Genomic DNA, 27,624 nt, shown 5'->3' on the forward strand with positions numbered 1-27,624 from the left:
GCCTGAACCAGTGCCGGGCGCGAGAGGTCGCCATCGCCGACCACATCCCTGTCCGGGCGGTCCTCACAGTACGAGTCTGATACTAATTGTAGCCTATATGGCCTTCTAAATCTAAAGACGAGATGTCATAACTGAATTTCCTTTTAACAAAATGCGTACCACTTTACGGGAAACGCGAGACGTTACAAACCACGCCTCGCTCTATTTTCCAACATGCAGTCCCATACAAACACGTTGTCAATTGTCCACATTTTAATGTGCCACTTTCTGAGCGCTTATAACTTATTTTTACTTATAATATCATTGGGCAGGGTACATTTGTTTTGTCCCAATGCACTGAGACTATGGCATCTCCTCTATGTACTTGCGTCATGTTTCTACCGTAGTTGGTAATGATTTAATATAACATTAAATAAATGCACTTACATATTTTATTATGATTTGCCTTTTGTTATTATGTGTTTTATACTTCTTCATATAGAGTTCATTTTTAATTTGTCTCTTTCAAGGTTTTTGCGCCATTAATCTCATCTCATCGTAAATGGTTTGAGTGACAGAAGAAATCGTGTTTATAGCTAATATTTACATTCTTTCATATATTTATTATTATTATTGCTATAATTTTCTGGTATGTAGGTAACAAATAACAATAGACATACTTCAATAAATTCTTTAAGACGTTAGAAATTAATTAAGAATCCAACATAGTAGGCACTGACATATTTTTTATGGTATAAGCCGGTAAACTAGCCTGATGGTAAAAAATCGCCGCCTTCCATGGACACCCGAAACAACAGAGGCGTTACAAGTGCATTGCCGGCCTTTTGAGGATTGGTAAATTGAGTCTCCGGTAATCTCACTCACACAGCGAAACACAACGCAAGCGTTGTTTCACGCCGGTTTTCTGTGAGGCCGTGGTATCACTCCGGTCAAGCCGGCCCATGCCGAAACATGGCTCTCCCACACAAATAATATCGAAACATCAATTAAAAGTCTGACTGACACGAACGAGGCAGTCGATTCAAACAATAATGTGAAGATATAATTATAAGGTGCATATTACATTAACATACAATTGTCTACCTACATTTGTATTGTATACGTATATAAAATAACATACAACTTATACTTTATACAAGGAAACCACTCGTCTTCCGTGAGAGAGAATGAATTATTGAATCAGTAATTACATTCAATGATTTTTAAGAGGCGAGTGATTGTTCCTTTTGTCAAGAACTTGAGGAACAGACGGTCACGCTTATAATGATCAAGCTAATCTATGCCTGTGTATAATTAGACATTAATTACTGTTGCAATCTAGACAAAGTATACGTGTTACTAAATAAAAAAGAATTATCAGCATAAAATAAGTTTGGTCATGTAAAGTAGAGTCACTAACTCAATTTTCTTTAAGTAATCGTATCATTATTGGATTAAAATGACATTAAAGATAGAGAGAGAGAGAGAGAGAGAGAGAGAGAGAGAGAGACATATTCGGCTCTCTATTAGTAACTTTCTACTTCCCATATAATGAAATATCACCAATACAAATTTCGAAACCCGATCCGCAATAAAACAGTCCGAATTAGGCCAGGGAACCTAGATGTCTTCGAAAACTTCAACTTGGATGGCCCGGTGGCTGGGCAAATGTCTACCGTGCAACGAGTAGCGAGTTCGATTCCCGCACGGAGCAACTCTTTATGTGATCCACAAATTGTTGGTTCGGACCGGGATGTCATGTGCATGTGAACTTGTATGATTGTAAACGCACCCACGACAGAGGAGAAAGACCTAGCGTGGAGCAAAGTTTAAAAAAAAGACGGAAAAAATCACATATACTATAAATACCCAACCCAGTACCAAAATCTAGCACCACACACTCGCCAATCTTCCTATAAACCACTCAACTCAACACACAAAGCAATCAATAAAAAGCGTATTTTGAAAAAGTCACGATCGACGACAAATCGTTTGCCAATGTCACGGTGATTTGTTTGCAAGAGTGCAGGTTCGACTGCCGGCTGAGTCAGTGTTATGTCATCGGAGCCAAGAGGTGGGTGACCTTCGTTCACCAATGACATGCATAATATTTATGACAGTAGTTTTAGTAGCTGTGAGATAAGCAACTCGTTTTATCTTCGTGTGGTCATAAACCAAGTACGATTTTATTTTCGCAAAAAAATTTTAGAAATCCTTAATTAGGCACTTTTGAAACGTCAAATTGAATTGTCTGTCAGTCTGTCTGTCAGTGAAGCTTCGAATGGAGAAAAACGAGCAAGAAACTCTATCTATTAGTTTGCAAACTAAATAGATTAAAAAAATATAAAATTCTCTTATGAGTATCACATAAGCATTCTGCATTCTTTCAAATAATTAAACAAAAAATATCAAATCTTCAAATCGATTATTTTATATTGTTTGGCATTTAATTAGATAGTGCAACTCATGTAAACAGGAAAACCGACGTTTCATACAAATTATTCTAAGAACAATAAGATCTTCTCGATCCAACGCGAATGTTATTATTGCAGTCATTCATGTATATTTTAACACGTTTTTTGTTTCACACATAATATACAATTCATGTGCAATTTATGCAACTTAATGATATAATAATATCATTTTGTATTTCGTTTCTAAACTTAATTTTGTTATTTTTATTGAGAACACAATAGGTGCATTAAATTAAGACTAAGGAGTTGCCTTTCAAAAAAATTATTCAATAATAATATCTTGGGTTATAAATATTTAGTTTGCAATACGCATTTTATCAACACAATATTCACAATAAATTAACGATAATCTAAATCGTGATCATCAAAAATGTACTCAAGTTAGTTTTAATACGGCTGTATTTTATGCGACAAAAAGATGTCGTCTTTAAAACAACAACAGCCTTCCACAAAACCAATCCTAAGCAACATTACCAATCCGTATTACGTAACAAACATTTTAAACAAATATTTAAACACAACTCAAGTTCGTTCTAACCTAAAAGACAAACATTGACCTTCCATTCACATTCAAATTTCCCGCCAACAATTTTCTTAAGACCACAAACAAAAATCAGCTGTGTTTTTTTTTTCTTTAACGTCTCGGCAAGGGACCGAAAGACAGACAGCCAGTTTAATAAGTGCCGCGTTTTTCCAATTTAGTCGACACTGGCTGGAAAAATAAAGACTCCTCGACTTTCCATATTATTAACTTCTAAGAGGGGGTTAAGCTCCATCCCTTACTACTTTGGGAAACGGGAGGCTTTTTTATTACCAACCTTGTGTTTATACAGTGTAGGTTGATATTGGGATACTTAGGATTGATTTATTAAAACCTAACCTTGATTTATTGAAAAAGTTTTTTTTTTTTAATTCACAGATACGTTTTTCCTAAATTACTAAATGACACCAGTTAGTTTACAATTTGCCGCCGTACTCAGAGTCATTTAACGTTTACTTAACCCAGTAGCAATTGTTTTCGGAACAATTTTTTTTCTAAGGAATAATTAAAGTAATCATTATATGACTCGGAGTGCGGCAGTTAGTGTCATTTTTAACTATTTAATTATTAAAACAAATAATTTGTTTGTAGAAATAAAATATTGACGATTTTTTACGGAGTTTAGGTACGTCAAGTATAACTATGTACCTATGCTATTGTTTGTTATTCTTACAAAAATATACATGAAAAAAACTAAAGATTATCCTCCTTAAAGTCAGTATGTACATTGACTATCATTTACGTTAACTATAATACCTAGGTACCTATGTATCCTACAGTTTGTTGTTCTTACAAAAATATACATGAAAAAAACTAAAGATTATCCTCCTTAAAGTCAGTATGTACATTGACTATCATTTCTTGACCGGGTGAAGGTCATAGAGACCACTTATCTATGCTAAAATATAGTTATAAATAAATCAAGATTTATTACCGAATGTGTCATCAATCATAATATTTTAAATATTGAGCTTATTATTTTACTTACTGGTAAGACAAAGATAGATCTGTTATTGATACGTACTTACTTCGCTAGTTGTTTTGGCAGGTCCTTATATTTTAATAATAATAACGCAGAAAATATTTTCCGTTAATTACGTTAGCTACATAATAAGAAAATATGACAATAAGTAATTTTATAAAACTTAGGTTTTCTTTAATTAAATGCTACGACTTCTAGACATTGTATAATATATATCTATTACTATATATTAATATATAGACATTGTACAAATAATAAAATTAATTTTGACTAAAATGTGATTCTCAAACGTAATTGTTACTAATAAAAAAATATTATACCTATTCATAACACCAGTATGACAATAGTTTGTTTTAAATACGTTTTTAAATGAATAAATCAGAAATGGAATTTTTATTCGTCCACAGTTTAGTAGAGACAAAAAATAACTACGAAGGTATTTCGAATGGTTTTAGCAATTTTTTGCTACACGAAATTGCAATAACACGTAGCTAGTACTAAACCGCAAATTTTTAAACAAGATTAACAATGAAAAATTTATGACTTAGCTATTTTTTTTAGCTAAATAACTTCATGTTAATTAACAACACAAAATAACGATGTAAGTCAGTATAACAAAAACCTATTAGCTCTGGTTTTACGAAGCGTGAAGTTTTTTCACTATTTTCCGGGTTAAAGTGTTCCTTTCCATTCACTTCATAGTTAACGATAATTTTCTAGCTAAACCGACAAATATACTGACATTTTTATATTTTTATTTATTGAGTATTAAGTCTATTTTATTTTTTCTTACGTATTGGAGAGTAAATTCTAGATGTTCCTATTATTAAACATCTAGTAGAGGATACAAAAATATTATGAAATTCTACAACAAAGCAAAAAGCGTTTTGTTCTCATAATAATACAAAAAACTGGTTACATTAACGCATCAATATGACCTTTAGAACTAAACAGAGAAAAAAACATCGGTTTGTTTATTTCAAAAATAGAATAACGTCAGATCCTAATGTCAGAACGTGAAAAATTAAAAAATCGAAATGTCAAAGTGCGCTTTTTGTTTTCACGGATTTTTTATTATTTTTATAAACAATATTAACAGACGAATGAGCGAAGAGCGAATGTTTCTGAAAACATTTAATATTTTGAGAATGTAATATTACATTCAAATACAAACCAGTAATATTTATGTCCACGTAATATTTGTTTTCAATGTCACTTGAATAATTTATTAAACAAAAAAATATAACAATTCGGAATCAATTTAGATATTCAATAACAACTGCAACGAGCGGCCTTTTGTTCGGCTGTGAGTAAGAAACACATTATTTCTAAATAAAAAATATTATAGGGGAAAAAATTACAAACCTGTATAGTAAATAAAAATCCTGACACAGATCACAGATAAAAAATTAAAATAAAAAAAGCACAATCACACGCGACGTGTTCGAGGCGCACGCTGTTTCATTCGCGGGTTATCGGTCCGCGCCGCTCCGCCGACGCGCGTAGACTGCCCGCCCGAACCTTACACCACCGCCTCCACACACGAAACAATGGTTTGTTTATAACATAATTAACAAAAGGTAAGTTTTATTTACAGTATTTTTGTTATTGGCAATGTTACTTGACAAGGTCAGTCTATGGGGGCGCTTCAATCGCTTTTTGCTAATTGGTTTTGCAGTAACTACTTTTATTTCAATGTCAACGCATAAGAGGGTTATTTTTGGTTCAGCAGTCAAAGTAAGCTAGGAATTGCTTGCTTTTGATCTAGATATCAAATCTTAAAGTCTATGTTTGTAAATACAATCTGGAGATTCATTTTTTTGTTTGGTTTCTACAGTATACGTGTAGTCGATGTTATCAATTGTATGAGTTCTCTATGTGATGTTTAATTTCTCTTGTTACAAAGATCGGTGTGTATCGAGGACGCTGTGATTGTTTCCTTTTTATATTTTTACTGCTAATTATTCTACATGTGGCTTTGAGAGTTTTTTAAGTTTTTCGTTTCATGTTTTATGTAGTTTAGTTTGGCGTATTTGAGAAAACCGTGATATTCTTTTGTATATTTTTGTGCTAGCTTAAAAATAACCGACTTCTTAAAAATTGTTTTTTTTTTTCATTAATATGTCTATTTAAGTAAAATGCCAAGGAAACAGATTCGTATTTCAACAACTAATTGAGACTAGTATGAACATAAAATTATTTAAATAATTGCAATTTTAACCACAATTAGACTGAGAACCCGTAAAAATGCAATCCCTCAAAGCTCATAAAATAGCCTTTATCTTCGAATATATTTAGGGGAAGCATATCGGATTGTGTTTCTCCCCTTTTCCCTTAAGGGGTTATTTGAGCCCTTAGCTGTATTGGGTGCCTCTTGAACCCGTATATGTGTTGATGGAATAGATTGCCAAGGATATTGCAATTTATTCGACTAATACATCAGAATAATATTAAGAGTGACATTGAGGAGATTATAAACGCCGGTGGCGACATCTGCTCGTGTAGTGTTGTTATGATAAACTCTTTTGACAGATTTCTTTGTGAATAGATTTGAATATTTTTTGTGGAAATTTTTTTTTGACTATTGGGAGACATAAAAATTTAAATGTGGTGTGTTATAATTATACTTATTTATATATCATTGGTTACTTGGACGCAAAGGTATTCAGTTTTGTGATTAGAACTGAACTAATTTCTTGGTCGACGTGGAAATGAAGGTGACCGGTATGCTCGTTTGCCCCCTACATAAAACAACTCTATTTTCCAAGGCAATTTGTGGCTTTAATATAATAATTACTTAAGGGTTAATAAATATTGTTATATACTTAAATTATTAAAAGAAGCCGAAACGTATTTTGCCACAACTCCTTATAAAAACCAAATCAAAGAATTCGTTTAATTAAGAAAATTCCTGCACCTACTCTAACTTCAAAGTTTGATTCAATTAAAATACCTTCGAGATATTAAAATTTTAAGAAACCCATTTCAAACGTTGTGCATTCCTTTCTAGGCTGTCAGTGTTACTGCTTAGAGCTAGATTATTAATGAATTCGATTCCCAGAACCAGGTAATTAGGCCTTTTAGGAATTTCAGGTGTAAAATTGTGAAGTAGAAGTGTCGCGCCCTGTAATCCGTGATAGAGTACGTAGATATAGCATACAACATTTAATGCAAAACTAACTTTTCAAAAATAGTGGGTGTCGTAATATAGAGGTGACCTATTGCCATTCATCGTATCTAGTTTTTAGACTCTATGATATTACTGTTTTTTTTTTTTTAAACCGTAGTAAAATATTATAATCCTTTGGCTGAACTGTAAATTGAACTAACTGAGAACTTCTGGGCGGCCAATTGTGGGGATTAATGCAACTTTTAAAGAAGTTAATCATTTATCAGCTATGATGATAATGTCGCGCTAACGCTACTAACCCTTTTTTTAAGGGAAGAAAATCATCCAATGACTTCTCTCACCTTGAGCGAGGCGAGAGGGAGTGTCACACTCTTACTGACTAAAAACCACCCCGTTCCTACTCCTGCTTTTCGAATCAGAGCCCCGGTAAACCCAACGCTATTCACCCTAGCCCTTTTATTACCTCTTACACCTACCACAAGCTTTAACCGTCTCCAATTTAACTCAGTACCTACCATTGAAACTATTGAACTAAAATAATAATATTAATTAGTAGTCGAACATGTTCCTAGCCTTGAACCCGCTACCGACGGTCGCGAGGCTTGTAATTGAGATTGTAACCACAAATTGAATCAGCGCAAATAATCGCGTTACGTAATGATGGCTTCGTAAACCAGTACTTGTAGGAGATGGAGCTCTTGACTACAGAAACGTCAGTTTGGTTTGGTTTCCCTGTTTTTATTTCTTGATGTAAAGAGTAACTATGGGGTTACTTGCTTGTCCTTCTCAATTTGAAGCTACACTTAGGAACGAGCACCTAGCGTCACTGATAGACAGGCTGACGGATAATTCAATTGGATGTTTCAGAAGTGCCTAATTGAGTATTAATTTATATATAAGTAGTCTATACATCTTCTTCATGCTCTACATACTGCATTCTAGAAGAACTGTCAAGATGAATTATTGAGTAGATAAAGCGTAAAGAGGAACAAACAGGTCTCCCATGGAGGTAGGCAGAGACAATACAACGCCAATTGCTACAAATCTTATTTATCTCTTTCGCTTCATCAACAGCCTTCTAGTGGAAGCAAGCATAATATGATGTCTAAGTAATTGAAAACATAAGAGAAATGTAAACGAGATTGTTTTAGATATTCTGTAATCGATATTGTATCGATACTTGATATAGAAAACATAGTTTCTATCTATTGATGCCAAGAAATAAGAAAAGTTATGTTTCTAGTACAGACATTCAAGTTGTTTGATATTATTATGCAAGTGAGATTAATTTAATATAGAACTAAATAGTAATTAGGGTAGATGACTAATTTTTATTTTAATGTCAGTTTTGTAGATTATTTTAAAACATTAGACACGTATTTTTTATTTTCTAACGAAAACAAATACTTTCGAAGATATATTGATTTGAAATATCGCGTAACGTTACTTCTAGGTGCGTTTTATACGTAGAAATGACGTATTTGCTCCCACTCCTAAACTTTGATTCGTTTTATCTAAGTATTGTTATCTTATGTGACAAAATAAAAAAATACGTGTCTAATATTTTTTTATTACCTAATTGACGGAATAAATAGATTTTTAATTTTCATACTCCGTCATCATCATGGATATTGACTCAATGTATTAAAACAATGTTTATTTTTTTACCTACATACCAAATATCTAACACATTCTTTACGGAATATAAAGAAAACATAATGTTTCTCGTTACAATTGTTAATACTTATATCACATACACTAATATGTTCTAAAACCATTATTTATCATTAAACAATTAAAATGCCTTTCGTTTTGTATCGACAAAGACAAAGGATATTTTGTTTATAAACATTACGAGTTAACTTACATATAACAAGTAAACTTATTTTTGTATCATACATTATCGCGATACCCTCCTGCGAAGCAGTCATGCTAGCTAAGGAGGAGGCAGAGCGCGTGAGCGAACGATCCTCTTCACGTCCCAGCCGCCGCAGGAGACACTCCGGGTGTCAGGGATCGCCCTCTGTGCGGATCTGCATATGGCCAGCAAGGAAAGTGCGAAGCGCGTCGCGTTCCGCGCGCGCCTCTTAGACCACCACAGATGGGGCTCAGTAAGGCTGATATCTGATCTAAGTTGTGGATAACGTAACATGTTACTGGAGCTCTGACTCAAAGCAGGAGAAGGAACGGGGTGATTTTTAATCAGTAAGAGTCTAACACTCCCTCTTACCGCTATGACTTCTCCCGCCTTCTCCCGCAGTCATTGCATGATTTTCGCCCCTCAAAATCTGTCGCAAGATAACATATAAGCGGCACCGTTTAAAAAAATAACTTTTATATATTTTACAACTATACTAACTCAACCAGATTTGAACCACGTCACCCATATTCTCCATACATGAGAATAATGGACAACTAGTAGTACCACAGAACAGAGAATATTCTCTATTCTGTGAGTAGTACTATGTCGACGTCAAGTAAAAAATGTGCAAATAAAATTACGGCCAAATACATAACTTGTTTGCAACGTGACATCTTCCTTAACAGTGCGAAATTATTTGACATTCGTATGTGTAACCATGAGTAGTACGGTAAGAATTATCACTCGTCCCAATATGGATTTTAAGCCTCTACGAAAATTATGGCCAATAGAAATTGATGCGCAGAATTCCCACTTTGACTTGGTTTAATTATTTCGAACAGAACACTTCTGTTTATTTTTTTATAATTTGTACAGTCTATAATAATATACCTATATAAAGCTGAAGAGTTATTTCGTTTGTTTGTTTGATCCGGTAACCTCTGGTCTGATTTTAATAATTATTTTTATGTTGGATAGCGCATTTATCGAGGAAGGCGATATATAGCCAATAATAGGCTATAAAACATCACGCTACAATCAATAAAAGCCAAGCAGAGTGGATGAAACCGCGCAAAACTAGCTAGCCATTCGTATAAATATAAAATGTGTAACCCGTTAAATACTACTAATTATTTAGAGGTCCGTAGACCTCTTGGAGTTTTACCTAATTGGGGTTTGCCATAATCTAGATACTTAGCAGACTTCCCAAATTATACTTAGGTTTAGGTCCCAAATTCCAAAGGACCTAAATCTCCTCTCATGAATAGTAATAACAAATGTATTCTTACCCCCGGAAGATATAATACAAAAATATAAAGACAACAGTTTTAGCACTCGTCCTACTGAGATCTATCTGTTTAGTGACCTCAGTGCATAGTCACAATTCTCACTTATCAAGTCAACAATACCAGTCACTGATAATGACCTCAGGTAGAGGCTGTTTAGTGTTAAGTCGGCTATTTGACACATTTTTATCGAAACTACAAGGTTTGTATTGCAACACTATATTTTATAATCATATTAGAATTAGATGTTTATCGTAATTTGTATAAATTCAACATTACGAGTATATTAGGCCTTCGCTGTGTAAGTGTTGGTTTACGTGAGTAAATTTTTGTTTACTATGTACACAGTCAACATGTCTTTTGTTTTGATAAATGCACTATTCAACACATAAAGACTGCCTCGTTGGTCGTGTGGTCGCAAGTGCGACTACCGGCAAGGGGTTTCGGTTTCAATTCCCTTGTCTGGTAAGGCATAACCGGGCTTTTTTCGGTTTTTCGAAAATTTCTCAGTAGTAGCACGGTGTCTGGAATTGTGCCCAGTATATGGCAATAGGCTCACCCCTATTACATTGGACTTATAACACAAATGGTGAATACTGGTTGGGTGTTAAGTGACATTACATGCCCTAATGTGCACCTCTGCTTACACCTTCAGGGATAAAAGGCATAACGTTACCAACACAAAAATAATTATCCAAATCAGACCAATAGTTCCAGAGATTAGCGCGATCAATCTTAGTATGTAGATATAGATTAATGATTAGCATGCCTAGTTACCTAGCTTTGTCGAGTGTACACTAGATGAAGGAAAATACCAGTCAACAATCAGTGGCAATGATTATTCAATGCCGGTTGATTAATAACCTCCACTGCGCATTGATGCCCACTACTAACTAGTTACAAGGAGTTAGCTAGTAACTGGACAAAAGAATAGTAACTCATTCTTAGTTCTGCATAGTTTGTTATACATAAGAGTATAGATTTTTTTTATGTTATAAGTTTGTTGAGTGTTAGGGGTTAGGAACTTAAAGGTTGTTGGGGAATCGAAGATTGAAAAGGGGGTGGGTTCACCTCAGTTTTCTGTGAGACCGTGGTATCACTCCGGTCGACTTCTCTCACACTTGGAATATTTAAATATTCATATAGTTAGAGAGATATTGCAAGGTATTAATACTCAAATCCGTATGGATTCGAGTATTAATGAAAACAACAAAAAATACGCCACCATTCTCTATCGTATCTGGTTTATTTAGCGTCTAAATATATGCTTTACGTTGCAGCAATTGCATAAAAATTGGGTACAATTAATTCTAATTGGATATTCATCCATAATATAATATTGTGTCCAAACAGAAGCCACACACATATTATTATAATCGCACAATCCCCTCAACAAACATGCACCTATATACAGGTCCCACGGCAATCTTCATTTGCTCCAATTGAACCTGTAGTTGCGCAAACGCTGCTAACGAAACTACTGAGCAGTGGTCAGCAGGTGGCAATGACTGGCCAGTGAAATCGACACGTCACGCTCTTGAACAATAAGCGATACATCTGTTATGCAGTTCATGGCATAAATCGAAGGCTCTTCTTCATGGTAGTCGATTATGAAGTAGTATTTGTAAGCTGTGTCGGTTATACTAGTACTGGTAGTAAACATATAGACATATAACACTGCACGGTTGGTGCGGTGGCTGGGCTACTGGCTGCCGTGCAACGTGTAGTGGGTTCGATTCCCGCACGGAGCAACTCTTTGTGTGATCCACAAATTGTGTATGTGAACTTGTATGTTTGTAAACGCACCCACGACACTGGAGAAAATCCTAGCGTGGGGCAACGTTTTTAAAAAAGAAAAAAAAAGTAAAAAAAAAGTTACGCCTGTCTCCCATTGGTGTAGGCAGACACAATGAAACGCCAAATGACGGGTTTCTGGCATACCATTTTGCTTCATCCAGATTCGTCAAACGTTCCATGTATGATCTTTTTGGGAATTTAGGAATAGGGGATATTCTAGGGGATGATTTGTTAATATGTGAATTACAATAATTTGACGTCAATATCTCTAAATATAAAAATCAATTACTTTTCGTCAGTCTCGCTAAAACTCGAGAACGGCTGGACTAATTTGGCAAATATTTAAAAGGCGAGAAAAAATGTGAGGCCAGCTAGTAAACAATATAAAAACATATAACTTTATACTAAGAAAAATAGACCACAATCCTGACGAGGCTGTCTACTATTTAAAAACACCAGTCGACCTATAAACATGAATTACTTATAGATACTAACTCAACAATTTATTAACATTAATAACTAGACAACTAAAACAACTAAGAATGCTACAAAACAATCTATAAGACATAAGTTTGTATATTACCTTTTAAAAAGCCATACGCAGTCAAACCATTTCTGCCTACCCATTATACATATGATACATAGGGATATAAATACAGATTGTTTCAATACCACATTTATATCACTTGTAGGTAATTATTTACGAGCCATCAGACCACCACAGATGGGGCCCAGTAGAGCTGATGCCTGATCCGGAGCTGCGGACTACCTAGCGGATCTACCGGGGTTCCGACTTAAAAAGCAGGAGTAGGAACGGAGTGGTTTTTAGTCAGTAAGAGTTTGAGATTCCCTCTCGCCTCGCCCAAGGCGGGAAGGAGTCATTGGATGATTTTCCCCCCTCAAAAAAGGGATTTTATATTGATAAATGTGAATAATTGGTCATTAAACAGGTTAAACAAACATTTCCGAATTTTACGAGTAAGTTATGTGTACGCTTGCCATGACACCTACAAGTTGTGTCACTAAAAAAAATGTTAACAGAAGGTTTATTATTTACACTTACCCATGTTCTGAATGGGTAAAATTTGTTGAAAAATTTTACCTAAACATTCTCTTTCTCCTTCATTATATTCTCATTAAAATGTGTGTCTTTCCCCAAGAGATGTGCTTTGCTACGTTGCAATAAATGCGTTTGGCGTCCACCAATCATATTCATTGGTACACAAAGCGATGTTTTTTTATATGGAACTAGCAAACCTGGCGAACTCCGTTTCGCCACCATGTCTTTTTTCCTAAATTTTTTTTGCTATAAACCTCACGGAACCCGATACCTTTCCAACAAATGCAAAACCATGGAAATCGGTTCGTGCGTTCTGGAGTTATAGCGTCAGGAAGGAAAACCCGACTTATTTTTATATAATAGATGATGCGTGCTATGGATGCGGGCTAAGGATGTGTGCTATTGATGTGTGGTATAGATGGCTTCCTTACTATCGATAAATCACATACTAGAGCTGTACATCTTACCCGCACAGCTTTGTATCGGTGGAAACAGTCGCAGAGTTTCACAGCTTACCTATTATATTTTCGTAGCATTCCTACATAGCACATCTCTGATAGAAAAGCACCGCTAAAGTTACAATTAATATTTGTACTCAGACTCTTAACGACTAACACATTTCAATTTGAAAATAAAACCTAAACCCCTTTAATAAAAATCTATTTCTAAATAAAATTCAAATGGACCTTCTGCATCTACCTTCTATGTCACTTGAACCAAAATCCCAGTTACTGCCAACTGATGCATAAACTCAGTCATTGGGCAACAATCCGTTTGTTTAAGAACATACGTAACATAGCTATGTTAATATGTGAAATTGTAAAAACTATTTTTCACTTCGAGGCCTATGAACAGCATATCAAAGTATACTAAAATTTCCAACTCACTTTAATTGATTTTCAACCTTAAGTAAAAGTGATAAGGTTGGAAATGGATCGTGTTGTTGGAGATATTGGGGTAGGTCAATACGTGTGTGTGTATTGTTCATTAAATAGTTGTGGAATACAATCGCACTAGTGTATGCTAACCTTTTTTTTTTTTTTTTTTTTGAGGGGGAAAATCATCCAATGACTTCTCCCGTCTTGGGCAAGGCGAAAAGGAGTGTCAGACTCTTACTGACTAAAAACCACCCCGTTCCTTCTCCTGCTTTTCGAGCTGAAGCCCCGGTAAACCCGCTAGGTAGTCCGCAGCTCCGGATCAGGCATCAGCCCTACTGGGCCCCATCTGTGGTGGTCTGATGGCTCTTTGAGGCGCGCGCGGAACGCGACGCGCCGCACGCACGGGTCTGGATCTGGTCGGGCGGCGAGCTACCCTTGCTCGCCGTCCGCAGGCCCGCACTTACGGTGGCCGGAGATCGTCTCGCGATCCCCTACGCCCGGGGTGTCTCTCGCGACGGCTGGGGCGTGAGGAGGTTTGTTCTCTCACGCGCCCCGCCTCCTCCTTAGCTAGCATGACTGCTTCGCAGAAGAAGGAGATGACATCCCAGTCCCTCTCGCTCCGCACCATGGCCTGAACCAGTGCCGGGCGCGAGAGGTCGCCGTCGCCGACCACATCCCTGAGGACTTGGCGGTGCTCAGCCCACGCAGGGCACACCGCCACCGTATGTTCTACCGTGTCCTCCGGGCGGTCCTCACAGTGATGACACCCGGGCGTTTCCTCCCGCCCAATAAGGAACAGGAACCTACCGAAACTCCCATGTCCGGTAAGCACCTGCGTCAGGCGGTAGGTGAGGACGCCGTGGCGCCTCTCTAGCCACTCCTCAAAGAGGGGACTTACCGCTGCAATGATAGCGAGCCCAGCCCTCGGTTGCGACAGTCGTTGCTGCCATTCCGCCATGAGATCGCGCCGGAGCTCGTCCCGCCACGCACTGATCTGGCGCGGCAGTGGAGTTTCGCCCCGGCGACACGCGTCGGCGCGCAAACTGAAGACGCGCGCGAGCACCTTCGCCTCCAAATCCCACGGCGGTAATCCGGCAAGGAGGTTCGCCGCCTCTCCGGAGATCGTGCGATATCCGCGGATCACCCGGATGGCCATGACCCTCTGAGACGTGAGCAGCGCCCGAGCTGGCCGCCGCATCAGGTTCGGCGCCCACACAGGGGCGCCGTAGAGGGCCATGGACCGCACAATCCCCGCGTACAACCTCCGGAGTGTATGCTAACCTTCGTAGTGATGGTACAGCTTATTGGTAGTTTGTGTGCTATGTGTGTGTGTGTGTGTGGTATTTCTCTTAAGCAATCTTACTTGGTTTGCTTCTAAGTTGTTCTTTTATTCTTCAGCAGTTTAGGCGTTAAAGAGCCAGACTACTAATGGTGCCCAGTAGAGCTAGTGCCCGATCCGGAGCTGCGGACAACGTAACAGGTTACCGGGGCTCCGGCTCAAAGCAGGTGAAGGAACGGGGTGGTTTTTAGTCAGTAAGAGTCTGACGCTCCCTCTTGTCTCACTCAAGGCGGGAGACGTAATGGATAATTTTCCCTCTAAAAAACGGCATTAAAGTGTGTTTCACTTTTATACCTAAACTGCTGCGATTTCAAAACTCCATCCACGTCTGCAATGCATTAACAAAAAATGTTTTAAAACCCAGTTTTATGCAATCTTTTTTTTAGACTTACCGTAGATACCTGCTAACCATGAAAAATTGCAATACGAGTAATTGTCTAGTCTAATCACAGACAAAGGTGTAATTATGTATAAAATGTAAAAAAAAAAATACCAAGAGCATACTTAAAATTAGCAAATTTCCTGAAACATAATTCATCAAGAAATAAGCCAAAAAAATGTCCTTCAATTGAATTACTTCCACTGACTATAATCCGTCCTTTAAACAATGCTTACCTAAAAACTACTGTTTCGTAATTACATCTTTTTTTATCTATAATCGTAGAATTTCAATTAACTTATTAGGTACATCTGAATCGACATGAAATTCTTAATCACCCATTGGTTAATTCGTTACCTCCGCAGTAATCGATTAGCTGCTTGTATCGATTACAATCGATTGCGTAGTGTCAAAATTTCCGGAATGACAAATATAATGTTATTCAGTGTTTACTAGTAGAACTTTAGAGCAACAAATATTAGGTTCTCCTCTTTAGATAAACAAAAAAAAATAGGTTTTTTAGAAACCTTGACTGTAGCATAGTAAAGTGTCTGCGGACTACCTAGCGGGTTACCGGGGCTGATGGTAAGACATATCCTCTTTGTATTTACCTTTATGCTGCGAATTTAAAGATTTGGCAGAGTTTAATATCTAAGTAGTGCTTAAAGTGCTTTAAAAATAACTGTATTAATAAAGTAAGTTTTCTATCACCCTTAGTTTTCCATAAAATTTCCTTACCACCACGTCAATACTTTTTTTAAACCAATTATATTACCATTATGCTGTACCGGAGGCCACGGCACTGATGACCTATTTAAACTAACAGCTTACAGCTATGAAAGGCCTTATTAATGGAAAACCTTTCAACACTTCCCGCATTATATATTTAACAACGCTCCAACCGCCAGTCATTTCTATATTGATATATATTTTACTGGTTTTGATTGTAATTTAAATGAAAATGTATCGTTTTCAATGCAATACCTAGGTAGATAGAAGTGCAAATATTAAGTGTGAAAATTATTTACAGACATTGTTTTATTAAAAAAACTTTTGGAACTAAAATTCCTAAAGTTGAAATTAGTATAAAATCTGTTTGTCTAAAATCTAGATAAAAAAAATCGCCAGTTAACAGTAACACTTGGTCCTAAATGGAGTTGAAGACGACACTCCTTGGTTCGACATACATACATAACCTCACGCCTGTCTCTCATGGGGGTAGGCAGAGAGAATGGAACGCCAATTGCTACGAATCTTACACATCTCCTTGATTCGACAGTCCTGTTTAATCCGGAGACAAAAGGCACAATGACATGATATCCCTACCAAACTTAGAATCCAACTTAAGACGACCTATTCAGCATAGAATATTCACAAAATAAATAAAAAAGGTAAACTTTAAGTAGTAAGCAATTCAATGCGCGTTGCCTCAGCGATTCACTGGCGTGGCTTATCGATAGAAACACATTGGTATTCGCAGCCCGAACCGAACGTAAGTGAATAATCGAATAAACTTGTATTTCATTTACAGAAATATGAATGAAACGAACTAGAGATGATTTAGTTCAAGTATTTTTCTTGATGGATTGTTTCAGTCTAGGTATGTTTATATTTGTTGAAGTAAATACCTAAATGTGATTGCTTGTATGCTGCTTTGCAGTACCCTTAGTATGAGTTTGCTTTACGTTTAAAGTAAGTAAGTTGGTTAGTTTATTCGAGCCCGCCAATCAGAGCGCCGAACGCGCTCTCAAAATGTAAAGCAAACTCATACTAAGGGCACAGGTTTAATTTAATTCTACTTTCTTTTATTACACTAATATTATAAATGTGAAAGTTTGTCTGTTTTGATGTTTGTCCGTTAATCACGCTGAAACTACTGACCGGATTTTAATGAAATTTGGTATGCAGAAACTGTATGAGCAGATTTAGATTTACTTTTTATTCCACGGCAACGCGGGGTAGCGGCTGATAGAAACTAGTTTAGAAATATCATTGAGAAATCTCGAAAACCTGGACGTATAATTTTAAGTTAATCCACCTTAAGCAAACGAGATGATTAATGCTCATTCCATCTCTGTGCGAAAAGAGGCCTTTGCCCTGTAGTGGTATAGTTACAGGCTCATTGACAAAGCCTTTTATCAGTTATCAGCTTCAAAAACTAGCGTTTTACAAAAGAGTTACTAATTTACAAACTCATTTAGATCCTTTAAAGAAAGTTTTAATGAACTTCTTCTTAATCCGGCTGTGAAGAAAACTATAAACCATTTATCGTTTTAAACAAATAAATTAAAATACTAGTGACGAGTACCGGCGCGGCTCGCACCAAACCTGAGTCGAGTAAACTTTTTAATTAATCCTCTGAATAAGTTCTTTATTGAGTCTTTAAGACACTATAATAGTGGTCTTGAAGTACCGTATTGGTCTATTATAAACAGGGCTTTAGTCGATTTAGATCATTTTGGGATAATAAACACCATTTAAGATGGAAATTAGACGAAACATTTTTATCCCTGAAGAGTTGCTCATTATGGCACATACAATGCCACTGTACAATGTAGACCCACTTTTCACCACTTGTGTTGTAAGGCCCATGTAATAGGCGTTGAGCTTATTGTCATGTACTTGGTATCAAAATTCCAGACTCCGTGCTACTACTCAGAAATTTTCGAAAAAAAGTCCAGCAGTACTGTGCCCGACCCGGAAATCGAACCCGAGACCCCTAGCCGGCACTTGCGACCACTCGACCAACGAGGCAGTCAGTACAATTACATAACACAAGTAACATTCCTGTTATGCTAAAGTGGGTAAACAGAAGTGTTACTACAGCATGCAAATAAACTTCACGCTTGTTGCGAAATAAGGGCGAGACTATTGTCATACATCGTGTACCTACGACAGTAAACTTCCTGCTACAACGAACTGTGATGAAATTAAAAGCCAGAGTAGCCAATACCTTTAGTACTTACTGAGCTAAGCATTTTTTTTAAGGGGAGATAATCATCCAATGACTTCTCCCGCCTTGGGCGAGGCGAGAGGAATGTCTGCTTTTTGAACCGGCGCCCCAGTAAACCCGGTAGGTAGTCCGTAGCTCTAGGTCTGGCATCAGCTCTACTGGGCCCCATCCGTGGTGATCTGATGGCTGAAATATGCTAAAAAGTATACTAACATTAGAACTTAAGACGGAATATTTACCAAGTTTATGTCCATGCCTATGACTTTCCGATATTTCGGCGCTGTTGCAAGCGCCTTGATCACGGATGAACTCAAAAACGAAAGTATTCTGCCGCACTCAAAGAAAATTAATGATTACTTAAACTATTCCTTAGTAACGATTTTATATCTAAAACAATTGCTAAGCTAAATGACTCTAAGCACAGCGGTAAGTAATAACTTAATAATTGATTGAACACGACTTCCTATACATTGTGTAACCAGCAGCCTCAGCCTCCGCTGAGTGACGTCATCTCGACTGGTGACACTGATACATTGAGGACGCACGCAACTGTCACTGTGTCACTGAGTACTGGTAAATATGTAGGTAGGTATTATTTTGTCATTTTTTTATTAGTCGGGAGGTGCATTGCTGACTACTTTGAGAAATAACATCAAAATCAAGTCAGTATTAAAGTTCAGTCATACAGTAATTTATCCGGGTGATCCGTGGATATCGCACGATCTCCGGGGAGGCGGCGAACCTCCTTGCCAGATTACCGCCGTGGGATTTGGAGGCGAAGGTGCTCGCGCACGTGTTCAGTTTGCGCGCCGACGCGTGCCGCCGGGGCGAAACTCCACTGCCGCGCCAAATCAGTGCGTGGCGGGACGAGCTCCGGCGCGATCTCATGGCGGAATGGCAGCAACGACTGTCGCAACCGAGGGCTGGGCTCGCTGTCATCGCAGCGGTAAGTCCCCTCTTTGAGGAGTGGCTAGAGAGGCGCCACGGCGTCCTCACCTACCGCCTGACGCAGGTGCTTACCGGACATGGGAGTTTCGGTAGGTTCCTGTTCCTTATTGGGCGGGAGGAAACGCCCGGGTGTCATCACTGCGAGGACCGCCCGGAGGACACGGTAGAACATACGGTGGCGGTGTGCCCTGCATGGGCTGAGCACCGCCAAGTCCTCAGGGATGTGGTCGGCGACGGCGACCTCTCGCGTTCGGCACTGGTTCAGGCCATGGTGCGGAGCGAGAGGGACTGGGATGCCGTCTCCTCTTTCTGCGAAGCAGTCATGCTAAAGGAGGAGGCGGGGCGCGTGAGAGAACAAACCTCCTCACGCCCCAGCCGTCGCGAGAGACACCCCGGGCGTCGGGGATCGCGGGACGATCTCCGGCCACCGTAAGTGCGGGCCTGCGGGCGGCGAGTAAGGGTAGCTCACCGCCCGAACAGAACCAGACCCGTGCGTGCGGCGCGTAGCGTTCCGCGCGCGCCTCAAAGAGCCATCAGACCACAACAGATGGGGCCCAGTAGGGCTGATGCCTGATTCGGAGCTGCGGACTACCTAGCGGGTTTACCGGGGCTCCGGCTCGAAAAGCAGGAGAAGGAACGGGGTGGTTTTTAGTCAGTAAGAGTCTGACACTTTCGCCTCGCCCAAGGTGGGAGAAGTCATTGGATGATTTTCCCCCATGAAAAAAAAAAAAAAAAGTCATACAGTAATTTGGAGAACCCTGCAAATCGGTTTGGACTAGAATTTGGACCTGTCCAGTCATGACTTCAAGTGTACCTCTCAGTCAATACCTTTTATGATTTAATGGCAATTAATCCAATGACTTCTCCCGCCTTGGAGGTGATAGAGAATGTTAGACTCTTTCTGACTAAAAACCCGGCAACCCGTTGTAATCTTTCGCAGATCCATATCTGGTATCAACTATATTGGACTCCAGCGGTTGTGGTCTGATTACTCTTTGAGGTGCGCATGGAACACTACGCGCCTTAAACTCTGTCTGATTCTGATCGTGATTTAAGGCCTAACATTCCTATTACATGTCATATTTTAAGAAAAGATTTTCCACGGTTCTTGTAAATCCTACTAAGAGTTAAAAGCGTAGAGAGACTAACACAAAGAACCCATAATGGACGAAGCAGTAAATCATGAACTTTGTTTCATTACGTATGGTAATGTAATGGCAGTAATAGACGTAACACTATGTGTTTACACTTAAATAGTTAAATACCCGTCGACACCGGTCCTACAACCTTTACCTAGTGACACAGTGACACTCTGTGTAGGGCAACGTAAGGCTGCGGGCAGACGTGCGACTTTTACGATGGTAAAAGTAAAAGTTGACTTGTAATTTTACCACAGTAAATACGTATTTGTCGTTTTTAAAACGTCGATGTTTAGCGATAGAAAGACTTTTATTTATTATTTATTTATTTCATCTTCATCACAAAATATTGCGCCATTCACTATATATTGCGATGACTTTTATCTACTGCGACTGATGTTCTTTTTTTCTATTTAGTAGTTGCAGGGTTTAATACGTTTGTTACCATTTGCGTGGGTGTCGTCGGAGTCTACTTAGTGACTACACATTAGAGTCAAGCAGCAGTGCTTGTGTAAGGTTCTAACCTTTTAAACGGCGATCTTCAAACCGCCTGCAGTGTAGAAAACATGGCAAATCTCTCCTACGTAGACGAGGCTTATATTTCTGCAATTAACTGTCACGTTGATCTTGGTGTGTTGGTGTCTACCAGTAAATTGTCGCTTTGATGTCAATTACTTTTGCCTTATTATATATTATGTTATCGGCTTACTCATATAACTGTTTGACGAGGAACTCGATTAGCTTCAAGCCATGATAGAGTAGTATATTACCATTTTTTTAACGCGTGGAAATCTTCGTGTCTTACGTTGTATTTCAGACAGCAGTTTATGTCGCACTCTTACCGACTGAAACCACACACTCCTTCTCTGAAAAGGGAGGATTCTTCTCTACTTGAGGGTCACTAAATACTTGAGTGAACAACTCACTAATGAAATAATATTTTACCTATACATAGGTACGGGAGAATTGCTCTTACTCTTTGAGAATAAAAATTATCTTCTACGATGTGTCACTTTCCTTAGTTTAACGTGAATTAAATAATATTATCGGTATCAGATAGGCATTTGCGCTATGTATAGTGTTTATAAAATATACTGAATACTACGTAAGTATTGCTGTCGAGGTTTTAAACTTTTTTGTATTATAACTATCATGAAACTTATATATTTATTGAGGTTAAATAGCTTAACATTTGTTTGACGAAGTTACTCGACTGTTTTCAAGCAACTCTGGGACCCATAATCGTATCTAAACATGCCCGAAAATTAACGCGATACGGTAAAAGTTACGTACGTAAATGCAATAAGCCTTACGACTTTATAAATTTTAGTTCTTAATTTTAACATTTTTAAATGTATAGTCGATAATAAAAGGGGTGATGACTAATTTTAATTTTAATGTCTGTCTTGTAGATTATTTTAAAACATTAGACACGTATTTTTTTAGAAATATATGCAACGTGACCCATCTGCTCGTTTTCTTCTTATTCCATAAAAAAATGTCGATAACATCATTTAAAAACTTTCGTCATTATTCTTATAGTATTGACATTTCAAAATGTTCAGCTAATAGAGGGCGTCTAAATCTGTTCCATAATAACATTAATTATAACTCCATTCAATCTACATTACTTATATTATAAATAGAAGTCTATTTTTGAACTTAATCACCGGCCCTAATCAAGATGGATGCTGTACAACCTAATTATGAGTTTGAGTAGGGACAAGGTACTACCTACACAACGATATTATTCTTACTTTAAGTCAAAAATTTGGGCAGATAATTATTTACCAACCAAGCGTTACTTTCATGTGATTTGTCAATATATTTGTTTATTGCAATTTATTTATTTTAGATTATGGCAATAGGCTCGCCACCTATTACATGGGACTCACAACATAAATTGTGAAAACTTGTGTACATTGTTCAGTGACATTACGTACCATAATGTGCACCTCTGCCTACCCCTTCGGGGATTAAAGGCGTGACGATATGTACGTATGTATGTATTATCTTAGATTATAAAGATTCATTTTGTTAGTAACATGAAAAAGACTTACCTAACCAGTGTTAATTTATATTTAGAGACAACAACAAAAAACATTTTAATCACTGGGCATTAAAAATATAATGATTCGCACCAGCCGCTATATCTTAAAAAAATCTTCATCTTCATCGATCTTGAAAAATCGGGAACCGCTTTCAAAGGTTAAAGTACGAACTTCCATTTTTTCAGTCGCGTTATGCTGAATCCGCATCAAAATCCATTTAAAGCAGTTAAAAGATCGAACCATAGATGCAATTTGGTCAACAATTCTAATCTAAACTTTCAAAAAACTAGCGCAAACTTATTCAATCATCTAAAAGAGTCAGTCCGATTTAGAAGCTACTTGCCTACCCTTCGGCGAATATCAATCAGGCGAGTAATACACAAAATCAATAACTCCTAACATCGATAATAATAACAATTACTAACAAGTACCAACATAATAATTCTAATACATCAATATCTATGGCTCGAATCGCGGGCGCAGGTAAAAAACACACTGGTACTACTGATCGAGGACGCCTAGTTTTTTTTTTCCTAAAATTCGCTCGTAATGCCACGGTCAGGTTGAGATTTAGGGCATATTACGAACGGACTAGTTTCGCAATTCATCTGTGATAAAGAAAACAAAAGAAATCTAGTGTTTGTCATTGCTAAATAAGGTACCGTACTACTCTCGTTATTTTAGGTATAAAAGACGAAATGAGCGGTGAATTTAATGTTAACGAAAGGTGATCGAAATAGCGATTGTTGGTGGCTACATGGGTGATTATAGCGAGGTGACAATGCTACCACTTTTCTCTCTAAAGACTCTCCAAAGACGCATTTTCAAAGGAATAGAGTAATACCAGGGCCCGACAAAAAAACCGATGTGAAACCACGCTTGCGTCGTGTTCCGTTATGTAAGTGAGGTTACCGAAGGCCCAATTACCTTGTTCCAATTTCTCAACAATCCTTTAATTCCTGAGCCCCAAAAGGCCGGCAACGTACTTGTAACGCCTCTAGTGTTTCGGTTGTCCATCGGCAGCGGCAATTGCTTACCATCGACGATTGTTTGTACCATAAAAAATGTGTTGGTTTAAAGCCAAAAAAACAATAAAATCGGCAATAAAACATACAAATCAATTACACGAAATCAAAATTTCATTGCCCAAACCATAAGTTAACGTTGTATAGCCTGGCAATTGTTTTAACAAACGTATGTGTGGTGTTATTTTATAAATAACACTAATTGAATATTCCCGTGCATTCATAACACTATTGAAGGCAATAAAAGCGTGTTATACAAAAACTTTGCAAAACAAAACATTGGAATTTTTGTTTCAATTTCATCAACAAAGGTACTCGTGTACCTGTAGAGTGGACTTACTTGGAGGATTATTATTATTGAGTATAACAAATTATCACAATCTTAAAAGTGTAAAATAACTTAAAAGTGACTTGACTGACTGACTGACATAGTGATCTATCAACGCACTTCCCGCAAAAAGTAGGAGTAGAAACAGGGTGGTTTATAGTTAGTGTTTTGTGGTTTTGAGTCTGACACTCCCTCTCGCCTCGCTCAAGGCGAGAGAAGTCATTGGATGATTTCCCCTTTACTGACTTACTGACTAAAAACCACCCCGTTCTTACACCTGTTTTTCGAGCCAGAGCCCTGGTAACCCGCTAGTTAGTCCGTAGTTGAGTTTTCACTAGCAACTTATTAAAAAAAGCACTAAATTTTTTACCACAAGAACCTAATATATTTTTCACAGACTATCTCCTTAGTTAAATATTACAAAACCTAAGGGGATTCGCTTGGTCTTACATCAAAAGAATTTAATAAATGAGTTCTGCGTAATTTTCATAATCTTATTAGGTTGGATTTTCATTGCGAAGCCTTTGTTTTGGGGTTAAAAAGAAAATGTTTAACGAAAAGGCGTTTGATTGTAAATGTTTAATGTTTTGACTGGGATCCTTCGTTGGTTCGGTAAAGTAGAGTGCGTCAGCAAAGCAAGATGTTTTAGGGTCATTCTCCGTTTGGAATAAAGTAATTGAAGTCCTGGTCATTAGACGTGTCATGTAATTTTTCCTGGATCTGGAAGGAACCTCATACTCATACACGACAGTCATAGTTATGCTTAAACCCAAAAACGAATACCTTAAAACATTTATTTCATGCCTGAATGCCTGGTTGGCCGAGTGGTTGCCAATGCGATATAAAAAAATATTTTATGATTTCGGTAACTAAATTAATAAAAAACTAACGTTTACTCGCAACTTTGTAAACAGTATTCTTGCTTTCCCAATTAATGATACTTTACCCACTAGAATAAGCATTTGAAGAAGATTGCTATTACAGTAATACATTTAACAATATTAGATGGACTAGAATGGCAGACTGTAATGAATATCATATCATTACTCTTAAGAATAATAGGTGACTAAGCAAGCATGTAGCGAAATCCAATCATTCTTTACAATAAGTAGAATTCCGATCTATCCGTGAGAATGTTACAAGACTTTAGTTATTGTTATAAGAACTAGTAATAATTAACTGCAACGTAAACTTTGGTGTATTTGTAGTCAAATAAGGGAATAGTTTTATGCTGTTGGCAACATGTCGAAACTAGATAATTAATTATAATACATATCTACAGAAATGAGAAAAATAGCAATGCAGTTGAATTAATAGTAACAAAACTCATTTGGTAACCGCAAAACTCGAAAAGGGACAGACTAAACTAGATTGAACTGAAGTTTATTTCAATATAAACAGTATTAATTACTGTTTATATTGAAATAAACTCAAGAAGGATTTAACAATGGCGACTGCACGGCGGTGGCTGACGCGGCGGTGCCGGTGGCTGGGCAACTGGCTGCCGTGCAATGTGTAGCGGGTTCAATTCCCGCACGGAGTAACTCTTTGTGTCATCCACAAATTGCTGGTGGCATGTGTATGTGAAATTGTATGTTTGTAAACGCACCCACGACACAGAAGACAATCATAGTGTGTGGCCACGTTTAAAAAAAAAGAAAAGATGTCAGTATATAACGTAATACATAGTAATATCCAGAGGGCTTGGAGGGCTCAGAGTTGGTTTTATATTTAACGCATCTTCGTAGCTACATAGCACATCTCTGGTGGAAAAGCACTGTTACTATTTAGCCAATCAGTTAGCTTATATATGTCATATTTTCCACATTCCCCGTGACATATTCGATAGACTATCAGTCTACATATTGAATATATATGTATAATAAGTACGTACGTACATAGTTTTTACATACACCTGGGTCGCTGACACTTCAAATCTTATATAACAAACAAAACATTGCTATGCTAATATTGTTCTTATTGCTTAAGCTAAAAGATGTAATATTCTTTGAACTTAGTATTAATATTTATGTTTATTTATTTTTTGTACCCATTTAATGTGTATTGGGTTAGTAAGCTTGTATGTCTTGTTTGAAGACTACTTTTTCCTGTGGCTTTGAGCACAAACTTTGATACCCTCCACGAAAAATAAAATATAGTATTATTATGATTCAGCTGACAACATTATCAAACTTTGTTATCTAAACTATCCTGACTTTTATCCCCGAAGGGGTAGGAAGAGGTGCACATTATGGCACGCAATGCCACTTTTCACAATTTATGTTGCAAATTGTGAAAAGTGTTGGTGTTCTTGGTGGTAACCGTATCTAAACAAATACAGAGGTATTCGTTATGTCTATATGTCTAATTATAAGTAAAATTGAATAAATATCAATAAATAATTGTTCCGTACAAGAATCAAACCCCAAAAAGTTGCCGTCAGTCGACAAGTCACTACGTCAATCAAATTGCTTCATACGTTCATGCACGGACAAAATATTCGGTAACACTTAATTAATACCTTCGACACCATTCGTTTACTGAAAGATTATCTACATTAGAAGAAACTACGGTTTATGTATTTAATACAAATCCTATGTTACCTACACATACACACACCCAAGTGTGGAAGAGCCATGCTTCGGCACGAAAGATAAATTTATTTTACATGTATATTATGTATATATTATGTATTTACTGCTGCCTCGTTGGCCCAGTAGTCGCAAGTGCGACTACCGGCCAAGGGGTCTCGGGTTCGATTTCCGGGTCGGGCGAAATATTACTGGGCTTTTTTCGGCTTTTCGAAACTTTCTCAGTAGTAACTTGGAGTCTGGAATGTGCTCGGTATATGGCAATAGGTTCACCCCCTATTACATGGGACTTACAACATAAATTGTGAAAAGTGGGTGAACACAATGGTACCTCTGCTAATCCCTTCGGGGATTAAAGGCGTGACGATATGTATGTAATATTTACCTCTTAATACCAACACTCGCGTGTTCTTAAGTTTATTTTAATTTACTTTTAATCATAAAATCTATGAAGCGACCATCTGTTATTACGAACATAAATAAAACATGATTATAAAGACATCTTGCAATTATGGTGATCGTGATAAAACCCCCGTATTATAACCATCACGGTATCACAGCGTGATAGGTTTGTGTGATAGAGATGTACTGACAGATTTATTTTGTTATTTATGTGTTTGATCGGCTGATAGGGAAATAATATTGTGTTTTTTTATGGTATAAGCCGGTAAACGAGTAGAAGGATCACCCGATGGTAAGCAATCGCCGCCGCCCATGGACACTTGAAACATCAGAAGCGTTACAAGTGCGTTGCCGGCGTTATGGGGAATCGGGAAGACTGGGAAGGGTGGTTATTGGGCCACTGGTAACCTCAGTCACAACGAAACACAACACAAGCGTTGTTTCACGTTAGTTTTCTGTGAGGCCGTAATATCACTCCGGT

The 27,624-nt window shown here is 37.5% G+C and overlaps 1 protein-coding gene across 2 annotated transcripts in view; it reads right to left on the reverse strand.

Moving 5' to 3' along the window:
- Nucleotides 1-5,551, reverse strand: part of LOC118271670 (Ig-like and fibronectin type-III domain-containing protein 1) — a 169,145-nt gene extending 163,594 nt beyond the window's left edge. Inside the window, exon 1 of one of the 2 annotated variants that reach the window (XM_035587802.2) lies at nt 5,342-5,551. The gene's annotated coding sequence lies outside the window, so the exon portion shown is untranslated. The remainder of the gene's footprint in view (nt 1-5,341) is intronic. The other variant, XM_035587803.2, reaches the window with a different exon arrangement.
- Between the last annotated feature and the right edge of the window lie 22,073 nt (nt 5,552-27,624).

Source organism: Spodoptera frugiperda, chromosome 5 (assembly GCF_023101765.2).
Source record: "Spodoptera frugiperda isolate SF20-4 chromosome 5, AGI-APGP_CSIRO_Sfru_2.0, whole genome shotgun sequence".
Classification (NCBI taxonomy): domain Eukaryota; kingdom Metazoa; phylum Arthropoda; class Insecta; order Lepidoptera; family Noctuidae; genus Spodoptera; species Spodoptera frugiperda.